The sequence below is a fragment of the Scyliorhinus canicula genome, chromosome 3, assembly GCF_902713615.1.
Source record: "Scyliorhinus canicula chromosome 3, sScyCan1.1, whole genome shotgun sequence".
NCBI lineage: Eukaryota > Metazoa > Chordata > Chondrichthyes > Carcharhiniformes > Scyliorhinidae > Scyliorhinus > Scyliorhinus canicula.
In genome coordinates this window covers 216,713,737-216,737,081 of record NC_052148.1, presented here as the reverse complement: position 1 = coordinate 216,737,081, position 23,345 = coordinate 216,713,737, and the positions used below count along the sequence as shown (strand labels likewise).

At 50.0% G+C, this 23,345-nt stretch overlaps 1 non-coding gene across 1 annotated transcript; it reads left to right on the top strand.

Moving 5' to 3' along the window:
• The first annotated feature begins 3,804 nt into the window (after positions 1-3,804).
• On the top strand, positions 3,805-3,877 carry trnak-uuu. The gene has a single exon. It is a non-coding gene; the product is annotated as a tRNA-Lys (tRNA).
• Positions 3,878-23,345: the final 19,468 nt, after the last annotated feature.

Sequence of the window (23,345 nt, the reverse complement as noted above, 5' to 3'; positions counted from 1 at the left end):
CCTTTGAAATCGATCGCAAGGCGTTCAAAGGGTCTAGAAGCCTTGACCAGGTGGGCCCTGTCTGGTCTATAGAAGTGCGGTTTGCACTCTGCACAGATCGGGTAGTCCCTGGTGACCGCTTTTACCTCCTCGTTGGAGAAAGGCAGGTTTCGGGCTCTGATGTAGTGGGCGAGCCGGGTGACCCCTGGATGGCAGAGATCAACGTGGATGGCTTTCAGACGGCTGATCTGCGCGCTGGCGCATGTCCCGCGAGATAGGGCATCCGAGGGCTCATTGAGCTTCCCCGGTCAACATTTAATATCGTAACTATAGGTGGAGAGTTCGATCCTCCACCAAATAATTTTATCATTTTTTATTTTGCCCCTTTGCGAGTTGTCAAACATAAAGGCAACCGATCGTTGGTCGGTGATGAGGGTGAACCTCCTACCTGCGAGGTAGTGCCTCCAGTGACGAACAGCCTCCACGATGGCTTGTGCTTCCTTCTCGACTGAGGAGTGTTGGAGTTCTGAAGCGGATAGGGTACGGGACAAAAATGCAACGGGCCTCCCTGCCTGATTTAAAGTGGCTGCTATAGCTACCTCTGAGGCGTCGCTCTCAACCTGAAAGGAAGTGGATTCATCCACCGCCCGCATGGCTGCTTTGGCGATGTCCTCCTTGATGCAGCTGAAGGCCTGGCGTGCCTCAGCTGACAGGGGAAATCGTGTGGCCTTAAAGAGTGGGCGGGCTTTGTCCGCATATTGAGGGACCCACTGGGCGTAGTAAGAGAAGAACCCCAAGCACCGTTTGAGGGCCTTGGGGCAATGAGGGAGGGGGAGTTCTAAGAGGGGGCGGTCCGGGTCTGGGCCCAGGACTCCATTTTCCACGACGTAGCCGAGGTTGGCCAGTCTGTTTGTGCGGAAAACGCATTTCTCCTTGTTATACGTGAGATTTAATTTCTGTGCCGTTTGGAGAATACGGTGGAGGTTGGCGTCGTGGTCCTGCTGGTCATAGCCGCAGATGGTAACATTGTCCAGATACGGAAACATGGCCCACAGCCCATACTGGTCTACCATTTGGTCCATTGCTCGTTGGAACACCGAAACCCCGTTAGTGACGCCGAAAGGGACCCGGAGGAAATGGAAGAGGCGGCCATCGGCCTCGAATGCCGTGTAGTGGCGGTTCTCCATGCGGATTGGGAGCTGGTGGTATGCAGACTTCAGATCCACCGTGGAAAATAGCCGACATTGGGCGATCTGATTAACCATGTCTGCAATTCTGGGGAGGGGATACGCGTCTAGGAGCGTAAAGCGATTTATGGTCTGGCTATAGTCGACGACCATGCAAACTTTTTCCCCGGCCTTGATGACCACCACCTGAGCTCTCCAGGGACTATTACTGGCCTCTATGATCCCCTCACTGAGCAGCCATCGGACCTCCGATCGGATAAAGACCCTATCCTGTAGGCTGTATTGCCTGCTGCGAGTAGCTACTGGTTTGCAATCTGGAGTGAGATTGGCGAAGAGCGGAGGGGGGGGAGATGCGCAGTGTGGTTAGGCTGCAGATAGTGAGTGGGGGCAGGGGCCCACAGAAGCTGAGGGTGAGGCTCTTGAGGTTGCACTGGAAATCCAGGCCTAATAAAAGTGGCGCGCAGAGGTCGGTCCGGACATAAAGTTTAAATTTAGAATAACTAGCGCCTCGAATTGTAAGCGTAGCAACGGTACGTCCATGGATGTGGACTGAGTGGGAGCCCGAAGCGAGGGCGATAGTTTGGCACACTGGAAAAATAGAAAGCGAACAGCGTCTTACCAGCTCTGGATGTAGAAAGCTCGCGGTGCTCCCGGAGTCAAAGAGGCATGGCGTCTGTACCCGTTGATCTGGACCTCCGCCATCGAACTTCGTAGGTGCTTGTGGCGGGATTGATCCAGGGTGACTGCGCTGAGTTGCAGGTAGTCGGCGGCTCGATCAGCTGTGCTGGAGTGGCCCCGTGATGACTGCCCTCTGAGTTCGTAGTCGTCGAGGTGAGTTTCAGAGTTTGAAGGGGATGGATCCCAAGATGGCCGCCCCCATGAGTCACACATGGCTGGCCGCATGGAGGAGGATTGCCAAGATGGCTTCCTCCATGAGTCGCACATGGCCGGCCGCATGGAGGAGGATTGCCAAGATGGCCGCCCCCATGAGTCGCACATGTCGGGTGGGGGCGGAGTCGGCATACAGGCTGCAGCATTTCGGGGCCTGCAGGCCTGTGAATTCAGGGAACGAGTGCTTTGAACCGTGGGAGGGTTAGAGGCTGGGGCTTTCTTCACCAGACACACTCTGGCATAGTGTCCTTTTCGCCCGCAGCTGCTGCAGGTCGCGTTACGGGCCGGGCAGTGCTGCCGCAGGTGCTTGCTTTGGCCACAGAAATGGCAGGCTGGGGCAGCCGAGTAGCTGGCTGGGGCAGCAGAGTAACTGGCTGGGGCAGCAGAGTAACTGGCATTGGCAGCGCGGTAGCTGGGGGGCCGTGCGGCACAGGCCTGGGGGAGTTGTTGGTCGGGGGCCGACGATGAGGTTGCAGGGTCCGCGTGAAACGAGGTGAGGCTGCGGAAGGAAACTTCCATAGTGGTAGCAGCCTCCACAGTAGTGTCTAAGCCCTGGGCCCCCTTTTCTAGCAGTCTTTGGCGCACATAGTTAGACCTAAGGCCCGTCACGAAAACGTCCCGCACAGCAAGCTCCCTATGTTCAGCCGCGGTAACGGCTTGATAATTACAGTCATTGGAAAGATTGTTCAATTCCCTTACAAACTTGGCTAGTGTTTCTGTAGGCCGCTGACGGCGGGTCGTAAACACGTGGCATGCATAAACCTCGTTAATGGGCCTAACGTACATTTTGTCCAATATTGCCAGCGCTGTGGTGTAAGAACCGGCCGGATTCAGCTGTGTGGATATTCTGTGGCTTACCCTCGCGTGCAGTAGGCTGAGTTTTTGTTCCTCCGTTGTTCCGGCGGTGCTGGCTCCTGCCAGGTAGGCTTTAAAACATCTCAGCCAGTGGGAAAACATTTCCTTAGCCTCTGCATCCTGTGGGTCGAGTTCTAGGCTTGAGGGCTGCTTCCATGATTTCTTCAACTGTTTCCTGAGTATATTAAATTGTTGGAACCAACAATTCTACGGACACGTGCTTGTAGGATTAGAATAACAGTTTTAAAATACTCACAACAGAGCCAGCCTATTAGCCATTGAACTTTCGGTGAACTGGCCGGCTGACCATGTGGCACTGATCTTTCATAGAGCAGCTTCCTGGGCAGAGCCAAGGGAGAAGCCCCTTACAACTCGCGCATTCCCAGAGCTACTCCCCCTGGAGGACAGGTAGTGCAACTGCACTTACAATACAGACACATCTATATACAGATTATAATCCGGTGTGAATCACATTCACCACACTGGTGCTGATGGAAGACAACCTGGAGGTCATACTAACACACATATCAGTGTAGAATCATTCAAAATTAAAATGGTTAGTTTATAGTTCTCCAACAATATACTGTACTCCACTGACATCTCAAACATAAAGAAAACTGCGACATTGACTACTTGTGAATGCTTTGCGATTTTAAGGAGAATTGAACCCTTGTGGCTCAGAACTACCCATCTTATGTTCATTCCATCAGTGCCATCCGACTCATCTTCCAGTTCTACAATTTTCTTAGAACTTTCCCGTTCTCCACACTTGCCTCTAATACTAATCTATATCCTGATTTAGTGCCCCCATATTCTCACTTCTACCGACATTTATAAGAATCGGTACAAAATATTTCATATCTGTACCATACTTTCATTAGCTACTGGATGGGCCCTGGTAGCTCAGTCGGTAGAGCATCAGACGTTTAATCTGAGGGCCCAGGGTTCAAGTCCCTGTCAGGGCTTTCATTACAGCTGGTTTAGCAGACAGCTAAATTGCTCGCTTTGAAAGCAGACCAACGCAATGTGGCGATTAGGGGCTTTTCACAGTAACTTCATTTGAAGCCTACTTGTGACAATAAGTGATTTTCATTTCTACTGGGCCTCCTTTGTCCCTGAGTAGCACTGTACTTTTCCTTTTACTCTTCATGCACCGAAAAAAAAACCTATTTCAAATTATCAAGGACGTTTTCTTGTTTCTTTCTAATCTTTCTTTATGCAACTATTTGTGGTTTTCTTTTGTATATTAGCTCTAACTTATTTAGTTGCAATTTAGTCTTCATCATTACTTATGCAGGGGACGCAATTCATTGGTGCACTATCGTTTTTGTTCATATCGTACATTATCCATCTCACACTTTCAAGATTCCCTTGAGGTAATCTTTGGATGCATTTGCTGACTTTTCTGCTGAGTTATTTTGGGCCACATTATCTCACCGAGCTTTGCCTTTTGCCATTCAAGCATTCATTCCCTTATTATCTTTATTACCTTCTAATGTTGGAGATAACGTGTAGTATTGTGTCAATATGACATGAAAATAAATCCTAAACTGTATGTATCCACCCTTTATATTTTTTGCTATTTTTCAAATGGGCTTTCTGCTGAAACAAAAAGATGGCGGCAACAAGTCATATGACCAACAAGAGCCTTAAGAACAAAAGAATCCACCTCTCATCGGCATGGTCCCTCATATCCAATTGTAAGTACATTATAATCATGAAACCAGCAGACTGAAAGATCAAAATTTTTTATGCATGCAGAGCTGTTAACAAACTCATCTCACACCTGCAATTATCCAGGTCCATTTGAAAGTGGGAGCATTGAGCGGACAACGGATATCGTTTGCCTCGTGATAATTTTATCCCTCCAGCAGAGTTAGAGGATCTGTCTGGACAATGGCTATCCAACACAAGAACCTCAATATGGATGGTGACTAATTTTCAGAAGCTAATAACTGGGAGATTATTAGTCTCGAAATCAAAGCCATTTCCAGACAATGGATAATCATTCCTTTTGAAATCATCGTGGAAAAAGGTCACAAATTACTATTTTGAAACCTCTATGCTCCTTTGAGAATAGAAACATTCTCAGTCTGCTGTTCAGCATCCAACATGAGAAGTACCAAGAAGCACCAGTGAAAACAACAGCCTACTCTACAAAACCTGTTTCTGCTGGAAGATTTTCTATCATTGCTTGCAGAACTGACCCAGTCTATGTGTATCTACTTGCAGGATCAGCACCAAATGTAAGGCAAATCCTACAACTCCGGTTTCCAGCTAGGCTGAACTCGAGCTCCTACGCTGAAATAATTCCTCATTGACTTTTGACTCTGAACTCTGATAATCATGTGAATTAATAAACATTCCTGTGGTTTACTTATTGTTAGTATCTCTCATTGTAAATTTTTATAGGCCCCATCCCTTAGTGTGTGTGTTTGTGTGTAGTGGAGTGGGATGTTGCAACCCCCCCCCCCCCCGCCCCGCCCCGCCCCCATAATCCCCATGTTGTGAATGTGAAGAAACTAACCCTTTGAGTTAATAGTGTTATTGATATTCCACTTCTCACACATATGCTGAAATGGCATACCAAATTCTGACTGTTATCCAGAATGATCACTTGAGGCATACAAAATAAACACAGCAACAGGCCCCCATCGCAGCCGACCCAGGACACGAACGCACAGGACACTGACGCCCAGGACACTGACCCACAGGACACTGATGCACAGTACACTGACACACAGGACACCGACACACAGGACCCTAACACACAGGACACTAACGCACAGGACACTGACACACAGGACACCAACACACAGGACACCGACACACAGGACCCTAACACACAGGACCCTAACACACAGGGCCCTAACACACAGGGCACTAACGCCCAGGACACTGACACACAGGACACCGACACACAGGACCCTAACACACAGGACCCTAACACACAGGGCACTAACGCCCAGGACACTGATGCACAGGACACTGACACACAGGACACCGACACGCAGGACCCTAACACACAGGACACTGACACACAGGACCCTAACACACAGGACACTGATGCACAGGACACTGCCACACAGGACACCGACACGCAGGACCCTAACACACAGGACACTGACACACAGGACCCTAACACACAGGACACTGATGCACAGGACACTGACACACAGGACACCGACACGCAGGACCCTAACACACAGGACACCGACACACAGGACCCTAACACACAGGACACTGACACACAGGACACCGACACACAGGACCCGAATACACAGGACCCTAACACACAGGACCCTAACACACAGGGCACTAACGCCCAGGACACTGATGCACAGGACACTGACACACAGGACACCGACACGCAGGACCCTAACACACAGGACACTGACACACAGGACCCTAACACACAGGACACTGACACACAGGACCCTAACACACAGGACACTGATGCACAGGACACTGCCACACAGGACACCGACACGCAGGACCCTAACACACAGGACACTGACACACAGGACCCTAACACACAGGACACTGATGCACAGGACACTGACACACAGGACACCGACACGCAGGACCCTAACACACAGGACACCGACACACAGGACCCTAACACACAGGACACTGACACACAGGACACCGACACACAGGACCCGAATACACAGGACCCTAACACACAGGACACTAACACACAGGACCCTAACACACAGGACACTGATGCACAGGACACCGACACACAGGACCCTAACACACAGGACGGCAACACACAGGACACCGACGCCCAGGACACTGACGCACACGACACCCACACAAAGGGGACAGATGGACAGGAATCACCACTCTAGGGGATCCCAGACTTCGGGTTGGATAAGGAGCATGCCATTATGCCACTGCTATCTCCTACACCCTCCACCATCGCAGAGACACTCACCTCGGTTGGGCACTTTAGCGATGAGGCATCTGGAACCCTAACTGGTGCGCATAACACAGCTGTCCCGGTACAGCAGGTGGTGGCAGGAGCAGCCGAGGGGCCGAGCTGTTGGAGGGCAGCCTGGTGCAGGCAACTATCTGCTGCCCAGACGGATCCCGGGTCCCTGGAGTTACCACACCCACCCATAGACCCGATGCAGGCACAGACCAAGGGACGATCGAAGTAGTTGACGGCCGGCTTGTGGCAGCTGCAGACGAAGGTGGAGGAGTCCACCCGTGTGCAGGAGTAGGTAGTGGTGCCGGTCATGCGTGCCACCCAGGCTGACACCGCACGGATGGCGGCCGTGGTGTCAGACATGGGTCGCAGTATGCGCCGTATGGGGCTTTCGAGGCCCAGGACATGGCTGCCCTCTCATAGGCAGCCATGAGCCAGAGCCAGCAGCAGATCGCAGAGGCGCTCAATGCCATGGTCCAGTCTCAGCAGGCAATGGCCCAGTCTCTGCAGGCCATCGCTTAGGGCATCGGCACCATTGCCCAGGTGCTGGCCGGCGTCGCCCAGACACAGACAGGGATGGCCAACTCCCTGAGCTCCATGGCTGCAAACTTGCAGACCCTTGTTGATACCTCCCGCAGGGGAGGTCCCGGAACTCCGCGACACCTCGGACTACCCCCCCCCCTTCTGTCCCAGGTGCATCTGGTGGGCAACGGGCAGGACAGGCTGGCAGCTCGCCATCCCAGTCGCCCGAGCCGCAGCCTGGCCCATCTAGGCCAGGCCATCCCAGAAAACGGCCACCAGAGGGGTCCCTAGTCACAGGGCAGGAATCACGGGAGTCAACCTCCAGTTCTGCTGTACCATCTGGGGAACCACCTAGATGTAGTCATAGGGCCCGTAAGGCCAAAAAATTAGACACTGAGTAAGTTGGCACGGGTGCAGGGCACAGTTTAGTTCTGGGGCTAGGGCACGTGTATGAACTGTTTGTTATTAAAATCCCTTTCACACCTGCAGAAGCTGCCTTTGTGCTCTGTCCGATGCGTGCGGGGGTGTAGTGTGAGGTCCGGTTGGACGGTAATATTGTGGCCATGGGTCAGACATTGTCCAACGATGTAGAGCCTAGAGTGCATCGCAGGGCAGGTTGTCATCATCCTCCATGGCCTGCAATAGATACACTTCCACTGGCGACCTAGCGAGCGCAGCCCGTTGTGCCACACGTGGATGTGCAATGGAGGGGTGGTGTACTTGCGGGTGGTTGGTGTTGGGGTGAGGGTGGTTGGTGTTGGGTGGGTGGGGTGAGGGTGTTAGACTGGTGCCGTCTGTGCTCAGAGATTCCCACGACCCCCCCCCCCTCGCCCGTGAACCGGGCGACTGTCAATCTGTCCTGTGCCCGCTGGTCCAGCCGGTAAAGGTGGGCAGCCTCCCGTCCATGTCCAGCCCATCTGTCCTGACCATTGCCCCCATCCTCCTCATCTGGGGAGATCTGCGCCTCGTCTTGCTGCTCCTCCCCTTCCCCCTCCTTTGCCTGCAGCACATCGCCCCTCTGCTGGGCTATGTTGTGCATGACGCAGCAGATCACAATGATGCGGCCGACCCTATCTGGCGGGTACTGGAGGGCCCCTCCAGAACGGTCCAGGCACCTGAAGCGCATCTTTAGCAGCCCAAAGCACCTCTCTATTACACCCCTAGTCGCTGCATGGGCATCGTTGTAGCGATTCTCCGCGTCAGTCTGTGGCCTCCGTATAGGCATCATCAGCCACAACCGCAACGGGTGACCCCTGTCACTCAGCAACCAGCCCCTCAGCCAGGGGAGCGCCCTTGAACATGGTGGGTATGAAAGATTGCGCCAATACGAATGAGTCATGTACACTGCCCGGGTACCGGGCGCAGACGTGCAGGATCATCATGCGGTGGTCGCAGACCACCTGAATGTTCATGGAATAGGTCCTCTTCCTATTGGTGAATACGCCCATGTTATCCACAGGTGGCCACAAGGAGACGTGCATCCCATCGATTGCCCCCTGGACCATGGGCATCGTGGCCATGGCAGCAAAGCCCGCTGCCCGGGCATCCTGGCTGGCCCGGTCCACAGGGAACTGGATGTAGCGGTCCACAATGGCATATAGAGCGCCTGTCAATGCACCAGTGCACTGATGCCTGCGAGATGCCGGACAAGTCCCAAATCAGCGCCTGGAATGACCCCGTGGCATAGAAGTTCAAGGCCACCTTAACATAGACGGTCAGGGGGAGAGGGTGTCCTCCCCCAGTGCCACACAGTGCCAGGTATGCCATCAGGTGGCAGATGTGTGCCACGGTTTCCCGGCTCATCCGGAGTTTCCTCCTGCATGCCCGGTCCGTGAGGTCCTGGTACGACGAGCGGGGCCGGTACACATGGGGGCCTCATCAGGCGTATCCGTCATCGTGGCACCACCACTTCCTCGTCCTGCCATGTGGGCAGCCCTCCAGCCTTGGCGGCTGCCACCTGCCTCCCTGCAGCATGCTCCTCTGCGGTGGCCTGCGGCGCCTCCCTGGCACGCTCCTGCTCCAGCTCCCCTAGGGCAACGTTTAAAAGTGCGGCTCCTGCCGCGGCGGCCAACATTGCTGGATGGTGACCTAACATAACCACCTGCAGGGGGTGGGTGGTGGAGGTGTGGGGGATCGACAACTTGTCTCCATTGCCCATAGGCTTCTCCACCCTCCCCCGCCCCCACACAGCCAGGTGCCATGGGCTGCATTGCCTCTCTGGCCCGCACCGTCCCCAAACCACCCCCCCCGCCCCATCTCCCCGGCACCCACCCTCCCCACCCACAGCCCCCGCTCCTCCCCGGCACGCACTCTCCCCAACCCAACCCCCCCCCCCCCCCCACCGGCATGCGCCATCCCCAACCACTCCCCCCCCCCAGCCCTTCTCCTCACCGGCCCACACACACCCCAACCCCCCCCCCCCCCCCCCTCCCCCCACCCACCCTCTCTCCTCCCTGGCACGCACCCTCCCCAACCCCCCTCTCCTCCCCGGCCCTCACCCTCCCCAAACACCCCCTACCCCCTCTCCTCACCGGCCCTCACCCACCCCAGGCCCCCCCCCCTCCCCTCCCTGGCCCTCACCCACCCCAAAACCCCCCTCTCCTCCCTGGCACACACCCTCCACAAACCCTCCCCCCCTCCTCCCTGGCTCTCGCCCTCCCCAAACCTCTCCCCTCTGCTCCACGGCGCGCACCCTCTCCATCACGCACCCTCTCCAACCCCCACCCCCTCTCCTCCACGCACATACTCTCTCCATCACTCGCCCTCCCCGGCCTCCCCTCTCCTCCCTGGCACACACCCTGCCCAAAGTGCCCCCCCCCCCCACCTCCCCAGCATGCACCCGCCCCATCTCCCCCTCCATGGCATGCACCCTCCCCAAAGCGTGCCGGGGAGGGGGGTGGGGTTTGGGGAGGGTTTGTGCCGGGAAGGGGGGGAGGGTTTGTGCCGGGAAGGGGGTGGGGGGCGCTTTGGGGAGGGTGAGTGCCGGGGAGGAGAGGGGAGGGGGGTTTGGTGACGCACCCTACCTAACTCCCCCCCTCTCCTCCCCGGCACGCACCCTCTCCATCACTCGCCCTCCCCAGCAGCCCCCCCCCTCCTCCCCGGCCCTCCCCAACCCCCCCCCCCTCGCCGGCATGCTCCCTCCCCAACCCCCTCTCCTCCGCAGCACGCACCCTTTCCATCACTCGCCATCCCAGCCCCCCCCCCCCTACCCCCCTCTTCCCCGGCACGCACCGTCCCCAACCCCCCCAACATTGATTCAGATAGTGACATAATGCAGGAGGAACCCGCGCTTTTATTTCCGTTACTTCCATACGGCTTTGGATTTGTCCTTCTCGTGGAAGAGGTGTTAGTTAGAGTGAGACCATGCTGAGCACACCATCAGCAGGAGGACGCCATTTCGCTTGGCCTTTCCCATTCCATTTTCCCCAATGTTTCTTCTCCAGACATCCAAGTCACGGCCAACCCTGGCATCAGAATCCCCCAGGAGGATGAGCTTTTTTGTGGGGGTGGCAGTAAGGATTTTGTCCATGCCAGAACAGAGTTATTACTTAATATCTTCCTCATATTCACAGGTTGGAGCATAAATGTTGATGACATATTCATTACGGCTGAGCTGTCGGTGAAGTACTTTGAAACTTTCATTTATACAATTGGAGATTTATTGCAGTTCTTTGAAGAATCTATCGTGGATAGCAAAATCAACTCTGTGGACATGAGGCTCACTACCACACTTTTATTTCCAGCTGAAAGTGTCCATCCTCCTTGTTCCTTCAGTGGTGCTGTCATTTTGGAGCATTAATAGTTTGCGTGATATGATTGCAGTTCTTCTTTCCAGGCGTTCACTCCTGAGATTATCTACCATTGTTCTAACATTCAAAGATGCAAAATTAAGTTTTTGTTCTTTGACTACAATGATGGTTATCCGAGCTGGAGAATTACACCCTGCGCTATATGTATCGTGCCAGGTCACATTGTTGATGTTTCTAACCCTCCACTTTTGTAATAAATACTTTGTGCACATACAGAACAATTATTTTATTAGAATCTCGACCTTTATTGTTTTTCATTGATTTTACCTTTACGTGTATCATTTTCCTCTTTTACAGATAGTGCACCCGGACACTCCCTCCCCACCCCCTAGCCACCCCCCACCTCTTCCCCAGCCCTCGCAGAATCCCCCCCCACCCCCGGTCAGCAGCACGGCTTCCATCCGACAGTGGTGGCACTGGACACAGTCCGCAGCTGCCATGGGGGTTCCCGCGCAGCTGGGACCAGGAGTAAACAGCGTGGTCGTGAACCTAGCCCATCGGGGGCGGAGCATTGGGGGAGGGCCTTCAGATGACGCACTGAGGCCGTCCCAATGGCATGCAGTAAACGCCGCGATGACACCGTTTTGGAGGGGGCGGAGTTTACAAAACCTGTGTCAAACAGGCGCCATCCCCGATTTTGTCGTTAAGCGGGATTCTCCGCCCGATCGCCGATTATGAAATTGGCATCGGCGAATGGAGAATCTAGCCCATTGTGTTCAGTTTAGTAAGATGATGTAGTTAATGGGAGGAGCCAGGATTTGAAGCAGTCAGGTGGTAAGGGTTTTCAGAGAGTTTTAGGCCGGGATTCTCCAATCCCGCGGTCAGGTTCTGACGCCGGCGTGAAAAGCGGCATCAACCACTCGGATGTCAACAGTCCCTGATATTGAGAATGCTCCCTTTCCTAGGGGGCTAGGTCGGCGGCGGAATGGTCCTGCAGGTTCAGCCGGTGCGGAACAGCCGGCGTGAGTTCGTGCATGCGCGGAATGGCCAGCGTGATTCAGCGCATGCGCAGAATGGCCGATGTGTTTCCACGCATGCACATGGGTTCCCGTCTCCATGCCGGCCCTCGGCAATATGGCGGAACCCTACAGGGGCCTGGGGCGGAGGAGCATAGGACCCCACGGATCCAGTTCACCCGCCAATCGGTAGGCCTCGATCGCGGGCCAGGCCACCGTGGGGGTCCCCCCCCCCTCTCCAGGACGGCCTCCGCAGACACACCTTCCAAGTCCTGCCGTGTAGGACCTGAGTAACCCACACCGGCGGGACTCAGCCGAACCCAGCCCCATCGGGGCCCAGAGAATCGCCGGGGGGGGGCACTTTCAACGGCCCACGACAGTTACGGCGGCAATCCCACGGGCGCCCGAGAATCGGCGGCGGAGAATAGGTAAGCCAGTGTCAGGGCGGCGGGGCTCAATTCTCGAGTTCCCCCAGGAATTCTCTGGCCTGGCACGGGGTCGGAGAACCCCGGCCTTAGTTTGTGGCTGGAAGGTGTGCTGAGAAGGCTTTCTGAAGAAATACAGCCAGTGATTCTGCATTATTCTGACAGGGCTTCAGGTCTTTTCCTTTAAAGCAGCCTCAAAAGAAGATCTCTTTCTTAAAGTGGAGTATTCAAGACATCTCTAGCCAGCAATATTCCTGAGTGTTAACTGTATTTAAAGATAGATTGGGATCTGAGATGGTTTTGTTGTTTGAGTGGGAATAAAGATAGCAGTTAAGGGCTATCATGTCACAGTATTGATTAGCATTGTTTAAGGGATAATTGAAAGTTATTTCCTTGTGTGATGTTAAAGATATTTTATTACTGTGTGAGTAATAAAGTTTGTTTCAATATAACAAATCCCCATTTTGTGTGAAATCACTCTTGAAGTGATGTATCCATTCCTCACGTTCTTATAAAACTAAAATAAAATATTGGGGTTTCTGTCCAGTATCTTAGCCCTTGTTGGGTCTGGTACGGGATTGTAATCTCACACTCTGTAAAATCACAGAAGATGAGCAGTTTCTGGATTGTACACATATGGTCACTGTGGGGTGACGTTAGACCGTTCAAAACATGGCGTTAGTGCTGGAAGAAAGAAACACATGATTATCTACAAAGTTAGCAGAAATGACTGGACTCACAGATACTGGAACATTCCAATAGATACAAAATGATGGACAAGTATGAAGCAGACATTCACCATGATTAACTGTGGAGGAAAAGGAATGTTGATCTTTATTGCCAGGGGCTCAGAGTGTAAAAATAAGGAAGACTTGCTGCAACTATATGGGTCATTGGCGAGACTGCAACTAGAATACCGAGTACGGTTTTGGTCACTTTGTTTAAGGAAGGATATACTTGCACTGGAGGCAGTTCAAAGAAGGTTTACCAGACTGAATCCTGAGATGAAGTGGTGCCTTATGAGGAATGGATGAGCACATCGGGCTGAAACCAATGGGAGTTTTGAAGAATGAGAGATGATCTTATTGGGTTTGACAGGTTAGATGCTGAGAGGATATTTTCTCTCATGGAGGACTGTAGACTCAGGGGGTATAATTTCAGAATAAGGAGTTACTCAATTAAGATGGAAGTGAGAAGGAATTTCTTCTCTGAGATGGTCATGAATCTTTGGAATTCTCTACCCAAGGGAGCTGGGCTGGCTGAGACATTGAATATACTTATGGCCGAGATAAACGTACTATTTCTATTGGGGAATCAAAAGTTATGGGAAACAGGCAGGGAAGTGGGCTGGAGGCCATGATCCAATCAACCATTATCTCATTTAGTGGCAGAGCAGGCTTGAGTGGCTGTAAGGCCTATTCCTGACCCTGTTTTTTATGTTATGTATGGCCCTGAGCTCTTTTAAGGCTGAACACTTGCTAGGGCTAACTTCCACTTTGTTCTAACATTCACACCCCAATGGCCTCTCACAACTTGAGAGTAATCTCTTGGGTGGCACGGTGGCACAATGGTTAGCACTGCTGCCTCATGGTGCCAAGGACCCGGGTCACTGTCTGTGTGGTGTTTGCAGATTCTCCCCGTGGCTGCGAGGGCCTCACCTCCACAACCCAAAGATGTGCAGGATCGGTAGATTGGCCACGCTAAATTGCCTCTTAATTGGAATAAAAGAATTGGGTACTCTAAATTTATAAAAAAAGAGACTGACTTTTTGCTACTCGACGTTAGTGTGGGAAGAAAGAAACAGATGATTATCTACAAAGTTAGCAGTTTGTACAAGTTCCAGTTTGTAGGTCCTGCATAAAATTGTGTTGGACTGCAGAATTATGTGACATCTTTGGCTGGAAAATGTAAAGAAAAATGAAAATCGCTTATTGTCACCAGTCGGCTTCAAAAGAAGTTACTGTGAAAAGCCCCTAGTCGCCACATTCCGGCCACTGTTCGGGGAAACTGGTACGAGTTCACGGCCCTGGCCAGTCGTGTTTTCAGCAGGGGTCATGTAAAACCTACTGGGTTTACAGCCCACCTCCAACCTGTTGACCTGTTGTCCATCATATGGGAGGATGGGTAAATCACCCACCAGGTCACTGCAGCCCTTAGATGTGTTGAGGCCCTTACCTTCCCAATTAATTGTCAATTAAGAGCCTAAATCTGCCTCCACTACCATAAAATGCTGGGCCTTGATTTGAACATGGAGCATGTTGGAATGCACATCTGGCACTTCAGAAGAAATAAAGGAGAAAAGTTTTGGAGTGCAGTGAGATAATAATCTGTAACAGGAAGAAAGATGACAGATTAAAATGGAAACTATTGAAAATATTAGCAAAAGAGATGAAAGAATTGTATGATTTGTGCAGCAAGCGACTGAAATAAAGAAGGAAATGAATGAGTTAAATGGAAAATTAAAGCAAGAACAAAATATGCTAAGGAAGGTCGGCTTCCTCTCTTTTTTTGAACAAGAACTAATGCGTAACTGGATAGAAAGGCCATGAAAATAGGTTTCACAGAATTTCACAGAGGCAGTTTGGGCAAGAAGTCAATTGATGTTTTTTTCTCCCTCCAATCGACCGCCTTATCTACCACATTATCATTTATTTCACCATGCACATAAAGTCTCCAGGGCTTCCAGTCCACTCGGGTGGGGGGGGGGATAGCTGCCGCAAAGACTGCACCGTGCTTCACCAAAAGAGCTCTGAGCAAGCTTCTGGATGGGGTCCTGCAGAGGCCGGAGTGGTCCTGCCAGTAGGAATTTCCCAAGCATCGGCTCCAATCCCAGTCAACTTGAAGTCTTGTTTACAGACATTCTCATACCACAGACCTGGGCAGGGTGTTGGTGCCGTGCCAACAGCAAGCTCATCATAAAGCATGTCTTTGGGATTGCAACCATCATCCATTTGGCTCACATGACCCAGCCAACCACCGACTGAAGAGTGCAGACATGCTTGAGATCCCTGCATGCTGTTGTGCTTCTATCTTCAGCACCCTGTCTTGCCAGGAGATGCCCTATATTCATCTGAGGCATGGAGGTGGAAGTTGTGCAGCTGCTTTCGTGGCTTGCACAAGTTGTTCATGCCTTGCTATTCTAAAGGAGGGTGCTGAGAATACAAGCCTGGACACACCCATATCCAGTATTACAGCCTCAGAGGTAAGAGCTGCCTTCTTGAAAGTGAATCCGCGAAAAACGACGGGCCCCGACGGAGTCCCTGGGTGTGCGCCTACACGGACCAGCTGGCAAGTGTATCCGCAGATATGTTCAACACCTCACTCCTCCGCTCTGAGGATCCCATCTCCTTCATGAAGACCACCATAATACCAGTACCAAAGAAGAACAAGGTAGCTTACCTCAACAACTACCGACTGTTGACCCCGACGTCTGTTATTATGAAATGCTTCAAGCAGCTAGTCATGAGACGGATCAATGTCAGCCTCCCAGAGAGTCTCGATCCATTGCAGTTTGCCTATCACCGTAACCGGTCCACAGAAGATGCTAACTCCCTGGCTCTACAATCAACACTCGAACACCTTGACAACAAGGACACCTATGTAAGTCTGCTGTTCATCGACTACAGCTCCGCCTTCAACACCATTATCCCAACAAGACTAATAACCAAACTCTGCAACCTTGCACTTGACCCCCTCCCTGTGCAGCTAGATCCTTGACTTCCTCACCAACAGACCGCAATCTGTCAGGATAGGCAACAGCACCTCCTCCACAATAGCCCTCAATACCGGGGCCCCGCAAGGGCGTGCGCTCAGTCCTCTAATGTACTCCCTATATGCACATGATGACTGTGTGGCGAGATATAACTCCAACTCAATCTACAAATTAGCAGATGATACGACTGTGGTGGGCCGTATCTCGAACAACGACGCATCAGACTACAGGAGGGAAATAAATCACTTGATTACATCGTGTACCGAAAACAACCTCTCTCTACTCTCATTTACATCAATAGCTCCAAAGTGGAGATGGTCGACAGCTTTAAGTTCCTGGGCGCAGTGCCGCTTTTGTGATGCTCCGCCCCCTCAAAAACGACATACTCGAAGAGTATGCTGAATGCCGTATTGATGGCCTCAGGACGTCACCTGAGGCTCTCCCCGATGCTGCGCCCCCAATAGGCCAAGTTCCTGATGGCATGGAATATTTATCTTTATTTTTCGTAAACCCGCGTGGCTGCTGCGAATTGAGTCCAGCGCCGCTACAGTTGGGAGGGGGCGAGCCATTCCGCAGGCAGGAGGGGGCTTTGGCGGGTGTCATGATATGAAAAATGCAGCTAATGAACACATAAAATAGGACATGACCAATGAGCAGTCGGGACACACAGGGGTGGTATCTCACTATAAAAGGGATGAGACACTCACACCCCACCTCTTTCCACAGGCCAACATCTACAGAGTGAGACAGGGTGTATCCTCAGCATCACACCCCAGCACGTGGCTTAGAGCAAGGCTGGTTCAGTTGGACTGATTACTACATTTAGATTAGCAGAGAGTCGAACTCATTGAGAACTGTGCTAATAGTTCAATAAAACAAATTGAACTCACTTCAAAGTCTGAAGCACCTTTTACTCAAAACTGCATCAAGTGGCAGCTTGTGTTATTCCAAATTACAAAGCACAACAGCGGGTCTGGGGGCACTGGTGAGGGGTGGTACGCGCGCGACAGTCCACAGACCTGGCAATTCTATGGTCGTATCCACAGGTAAAGCCGGGGGCTTTACGCTTCATGGCTGCCACCCCCGCACCAGAAGGAGGATCGGTGCCACTTTTGCGCCGTTTGTTCTGGCGTAAAAAGCCACTGTTGCCATGCTGGCATCTGCACTTAGTCTTCAAATTGGAGAATCCAGTCCCATGTCTTCTGTAATTGCTTAAGGGAGAAAATCATGTTACATTCGATCTGCCAGCTCTGAAACCACGCTGAGGCTCAGAGCAGATGCGTGATTCTAGGGTCTGCAAACTGGTCAGAGAAATGCAAACAAAGACCATCCCCACAATACTAATACAGAGATGCCTTGTTCATTGTCGCACTGAGATCCCCTCTGTTTTTGTACAAAGTGACTATTTTCGCACCACGCATGCCTTGAGGTACAAATCTTTCCTTCTAGCAGAGACACTAAAGTCTGTGGAGATGCTGCATCGATGTTGATTGTCCATTTTTGATGATTTCAGGTGGAATGTTATCATTTTCTGGACCTTTACCTCTGGCAAGATGGTCAAAGGCGTTGTTGAGTTCTACAATGATGGACTTGATGTCCAGCTTCCCCATGAGAGAAACGTCTGGAATGGCACTGAGAGCCTCTTCAGTGAGAAATCCTTCGGCATGTGGAGTTCATAGTTCTCCATCCATCTTTCCATTTGCTTCCTAAGTTCAGTGATGATCACCCCTTTATTTGTCTTCTAAAGGATGATTAGGTTGCTACTGTGTATGTTTCTTTCTTGATTCATTCATACATCTTTCCAGCATCCCTGGATTCAGCAGCAGATTGTATGTTGTTGCAGAGTTTAACCAGTATAGCCTCAAGGCACCACTTCTTGACAAATGGAACTTTAGTAATTTGAGGAAGCCAGCAGTAGTGGAACAAAGATTTATTGAACTATGTACAATACTCTGCCCACGGCAGTAACTCTCTCTCTATCCATGTCCTATTGGAACATCCAACAGCTCCGAAATCCTGCTTAGGCCGGCTATATATGGAGGTCTAATGAGTTCTGTGATTGATTTAGGATTCCTTGACCCAAATAATTAATCTGACAAGTCTATTTCTAAGCCACTGGAAGAGGGAAAACTATCTTCGTGCAAGACAAAGAATCAGTTCTCACTAGGGGGGATAATTCTTTGACAGTTAAACAGATTTCATTTCCCTCTAATGGGAGATTTTTCAGATAAGCACCTCAGAACTAAATCATCTTCCTCTTTCAGTCATGGATCTTGGTTATTTAAGACCTCCTAAATGAGTGCCTAGAATATAAACCTATTCAAAGTAAAATACACAGTTTATTTTTATAGTGGAATTTTATTATATAAACATTCTAGATTATAAATCAGGTTCCAGTCTTTTGAAAATATAAATCTGCTAACAGTCCTTTGTTATTTGCTAGCAGATGAACTTCTATAAGAGAGAAATATATTTAAACATGGAAATACTAAAGTATCTAGTATTTATACCGAATACATTTCTAAGAAGCTTGGTAGATACATACTCACAAAACCATGAGGGTCTTTGTTTAATGACCCAGGCTTGGGGAGAGAACAGCTTGACTGTGCTCTGCCAGGATGAGTGAGTGATTAGTTCAGTGAAACTATCTATTCTTATACCTTTCCTATTCTGTGAATAGCCCGTTTTGTGTCTTATCTGTCTAATGAGTGCTTTGTTGACAATTCATCTGGTTTTATTAATAGTCTATCAAAACTGATTAATGTTTCTTGATATTGGTTTGAGTGTCAAACGTTTTAACATATATTCAGTCAATAATTCATTCTAAAAGTGACTTTATTTTGTCATCTCTAGGTATCAAGAGTTTTTCAATATGTAGTTGAACAGAAAGCTTCAAGACTGACTCTCTAGATTCTTGTCTCCCATGTTTCATATGGTTCATGTCCCCTCTAAACCTTTTGCCATTTATCTTGAATCTATGTCCCCTGGCTCTTAATTTCTCCGCCGAGGGAAACAATTTTATCCTGTCCCCTCTATCTCTTCCCCTCATAATTTTGCACGCATTCCAAGGAAAATGACCCCAACCTATCCAATCTCCCCTTGTAGCGACACTTTTTGGGCCCTGTAAACATTCTTGTCAACCTCTTCTGCACTCTTTCCAGTTCTGCCCTTGGGTTTCCCAGCGGCATGGGGTGGTTTCAATGGATAATCCCATTGCCAAGCGGAGGGAAGAGAGAATCCTGCCGCCAGTGATTTGCGTGCCACCGAGAAACCATGGCTTGGGAACTGGAGAATCACGCCTGAGATGTCAAACTATCTTTGCCATTTGGATAACACCAGGTACTTCAAATTAAATAAATTAAGTTCATGCCACGAATTATCTGCTGCACCAACTAAGCACTTTAATAAAAACAATTTCCAATGGTATCATGAAAGACACTGAATAGCAAAAGAAATTGGAACAAAACTTCCACTGTAACGTTGCTTGAGGTAGACCTCCAATCTTGGACTGAGTTGCTTCTACAGGCAGAGCATATACCACTTTTGACCACCCCCCATCTTTCATTGTTAAGCCGATTCTTATTCCACTTTAAAAGTTTGCCATCTATTCCATAATATTATTGGTGCCACATAAAAATCATTTTTAATGCCTTTCGAAAATTTTGAAAAGAAAGTACATTTTTCTGGATTATTCTCGCCCACCAACTTTGTTCCCTCTTCAACTATCACAATGGTTTTCTAAGACAGTAACCATAATTTCTGAAACCATTCTGATGTTAACATTTACATCTTCCTATTATTCCTTATTCTGGCTGTTAGAAACTGGAGCGTTCAGAATTTTGTTGCACAATCTAATTTCTAATTGACTGTACAGATAATGCCGTTTTTGTATAAGCTGGTGCAGAATCTTGATAAGTCACTTACATAAAAATGTTTGAAACATCAATTGCAGTAAAGCTGGTGTCTGGTTTCTACGATTGAGTTGGCAAATGTAGCTTCTTACTGCTGTCTATTTTTACCTCGGTTTCGGTTGTAAATTTTTAGTTAAAAGATTTTGTCACACCAATTATTTAAAAATAAATATGGGGTGGAATTCCTTACCCCACTGCAGCGTGTCCTGCCAGTGTGGAGGGTGGCTCACCAGTGGCTGGATGCAGGATCTTCTGGTCCCCCGTTGCCAACAGGGTTTCCTGTTGAATGCACCCATCGCTGTTGCAAAGTCCGCAACGAGGATGCGCCGTCAGCGGGACCCTAAGATCCCGCAGGCATGAAACAGCTGGAAAATACCACCCATGGTATCAGGAAATTTGCCTCATCTGTCAAGAGCTGGTACAGTTGTTAAATATCTCTTATCGGTGATCACCCGCTAACTAGTATGATTACCCACCTCAGAAATTTCATGTTACTGGTCAATGGAGCTGTGGGTCCTTGCCTGGCTGATGAGCTCGCGCCTAGAGCTGCATCTTTGATTGCACACTTGACAGGTGTTTCTGGGAGGTTGGATCAGTCCTTGGACTCTAGATCACTTGTATTCCTTTCGCAGGCTCTTTTTCTGAGCCTCCTCTTGTCATCGAATGTCCTCAAAGAATTGTTCGTCCAAGTAGATCTCTTCTAGCAAGGGTCTCCCAGGCACTGATGTCTATGTTGCATTTCTTAAGGTAAGACTTCAGGGTGTCCTTGAAGCACTTCCTCTTGTTCGGGCGACTTCCTTGAGCTGGGCAAAGAAGATTTGTGTTGGCAGCCGGGACTCTGACATCCTAATCAGATGATTAGCCCAGCAGAGTTGGTTTTGGATGGTCATGGCCTCAGTGTTAGTGCTCTTGCCTCCTTCAAGAATGTGGATATTCATAGCCTGTCCTCCCAACTGATTTGGAGAATCTGTCTGAGACAGCATTGATGGTCCCTCTCCAGGACCTTGAGGTAGCATCTGTATGTAGTCCAGGTTTCTAAGCTATATAGAAGACTATACAGAAGACTGCTTTGCACAAGACGATCTTGATGTCAAGATGGATGTCACAGTTATTAAAGAATCTCATCCTTCGGCACCCAAAAGAGTCACTTGTGAATTGGATATGATGTTGGATCTCTACATCGATGTCAGCCTTTGATGAGAGATCTCTTCCCAGGATGGAAAATGTTCCACGTTTGCTAGTGTTTCTCCATTGATCTTGATAGAAGGAGAGACCGGATTATGCCCGGGTGTGTTGGTAAACAACTTGAGTCTTCTTGAAGCTGAGACCTATTCTTCGGTATCCCTCTACGAAGGTGTCAAGCATGGCTTGGAAGGTTGAAACTTGCCTACGTAGAAAGTCCCACACCTGCAGGTACCTGAATTTGTTTCCCCTCACCGATCCAAATATCTCCCCCAGCTCCCTCAAGCTAGGAAAGCTCTCCTCTATAAACATATCCCCATCCTCTCAATCCCTGCTCTCTGCCATCTCTGAAACCCCCCGTCCATCCTTCCCGGGGCAAACCGGTGATTATTACAGATTGGAGACCAAACAGATGCTCCCTCTGCTCCCACATGTCTCCTCCATTGCCCCCAGACTCTCAGGGCCGCCACCACCATGGGCTGGTGGAGTACCGTGCCGGCGGGAATGTCAAAGGTGCCATTGTCAATGCCCCGAAGCTGGTGCCCTTACATGAAGCCACCTCCACAGGCTCCCATGCCGAACCTCCCCCCACCAGAATAGTCCCAGAGATGTAGAGGAAAGGATTGGAAAGATGATTCTTGACAGGAGCGAGAGTAACAGGGTAGTTGTTATGGGGGACTTTAACTTTCCAAATATTGACTGGAAATACTATAGTTCGAGTACTATAGATGGGTCAGTTTTTGTGCAGTGTGTGCAGGAGGGTTTTCTGACACAGTATGTAGACAGGCCAACAAGGGGCGAGGCCACATTGGATTTGGTACTGGGTAATGAACCCGGCCAGGTGTTAGATTTAGATGTAGGTGAGCACTTTGGTGATAGTGATCACAACTCGGTTATGTTTACTTTAGCAATGGGCAGGGATAGGTATATACCGCAAGGCAAGAATTATAGCTGGGGGAAAGGCAATTATGATGCTATTCGGCAAGATTTAGGAGGTATAGGATGGGGAAGGAAACTGCAGGGGATGGGTACAATCGAAATGTGGAGCTTTTTCAAGGAACAGCTACTGCGTGTCCTTGATAAGTATGTACCTGTCAGGCAGGGAGGAAGTTATCGAGCAAGGGAGCCGTGGTTTACTAAGGAAGTTGAAGCACTTGTCAAGAGGAAGAAGAAGGCTTATGTTAGGATGAGACATGAAGGCTCAGTTAGGGCACTTGAGAGTTACAAGTTAGCCAGGAAGGACCTAAAGGGAGAGTTAAGAAGAGCGAGGAGAGGACACGAAAAGTCGTTGGCGGATAGGATCAAGGAAAACCCTAAGGCTTTCTACAGGTATATCAGGAACAAAAGAATGACTCGAGTAAGATTAGGGCCAATCAAGGATAGTAGTGGAAAGTTGTGTGTGGAATCAGAGGAGATAGGGGAAGCATTAAATGGATATTTTTCGTCAGTGTTTACACTGGAGAAAGACAATGTTGTCGAGGAGAACACTCAGGTTCAGTCGACCAGGCTAGATGGAATTGAGGTTCAAAAGGAGGAGGTGTTAGCAATTTTAGAAAATGTCAAAATAGATAAGTCCCCTGGGCCAGATGGGATTTATCCAAGGATTCTCTGGGAAGCCAGGGAGGAGATTGCAGAGCCTTTGTCCTTGATCTTTATGTCGTCTTTGTCGACAGGAATAGTGCCGGAAGACTGGAGGATAGCAAATATTGTCCCCTTGTTCAAGAAGGGGAGTAGAGACAACCCTGGTAATTATAGACCTGTGAGCCTTACTTCGGTTGTGGGTAAAATGTTGGAAAAGGTTATAAGAGATAGGGTTTATAATCATCTTGAAAAGAATAAGTTGATTAGCGATACTCAACACGGTTTTGTGAAGGGTAGGTCATGTCTCACAAACCTTATTGAGTTTTTTGAGAAGGTGACCAAACAGGTGGATCAGGGTAAAGCTGTTGATGTGGTGTATATGGATTTCAGTAAGGCGTTTG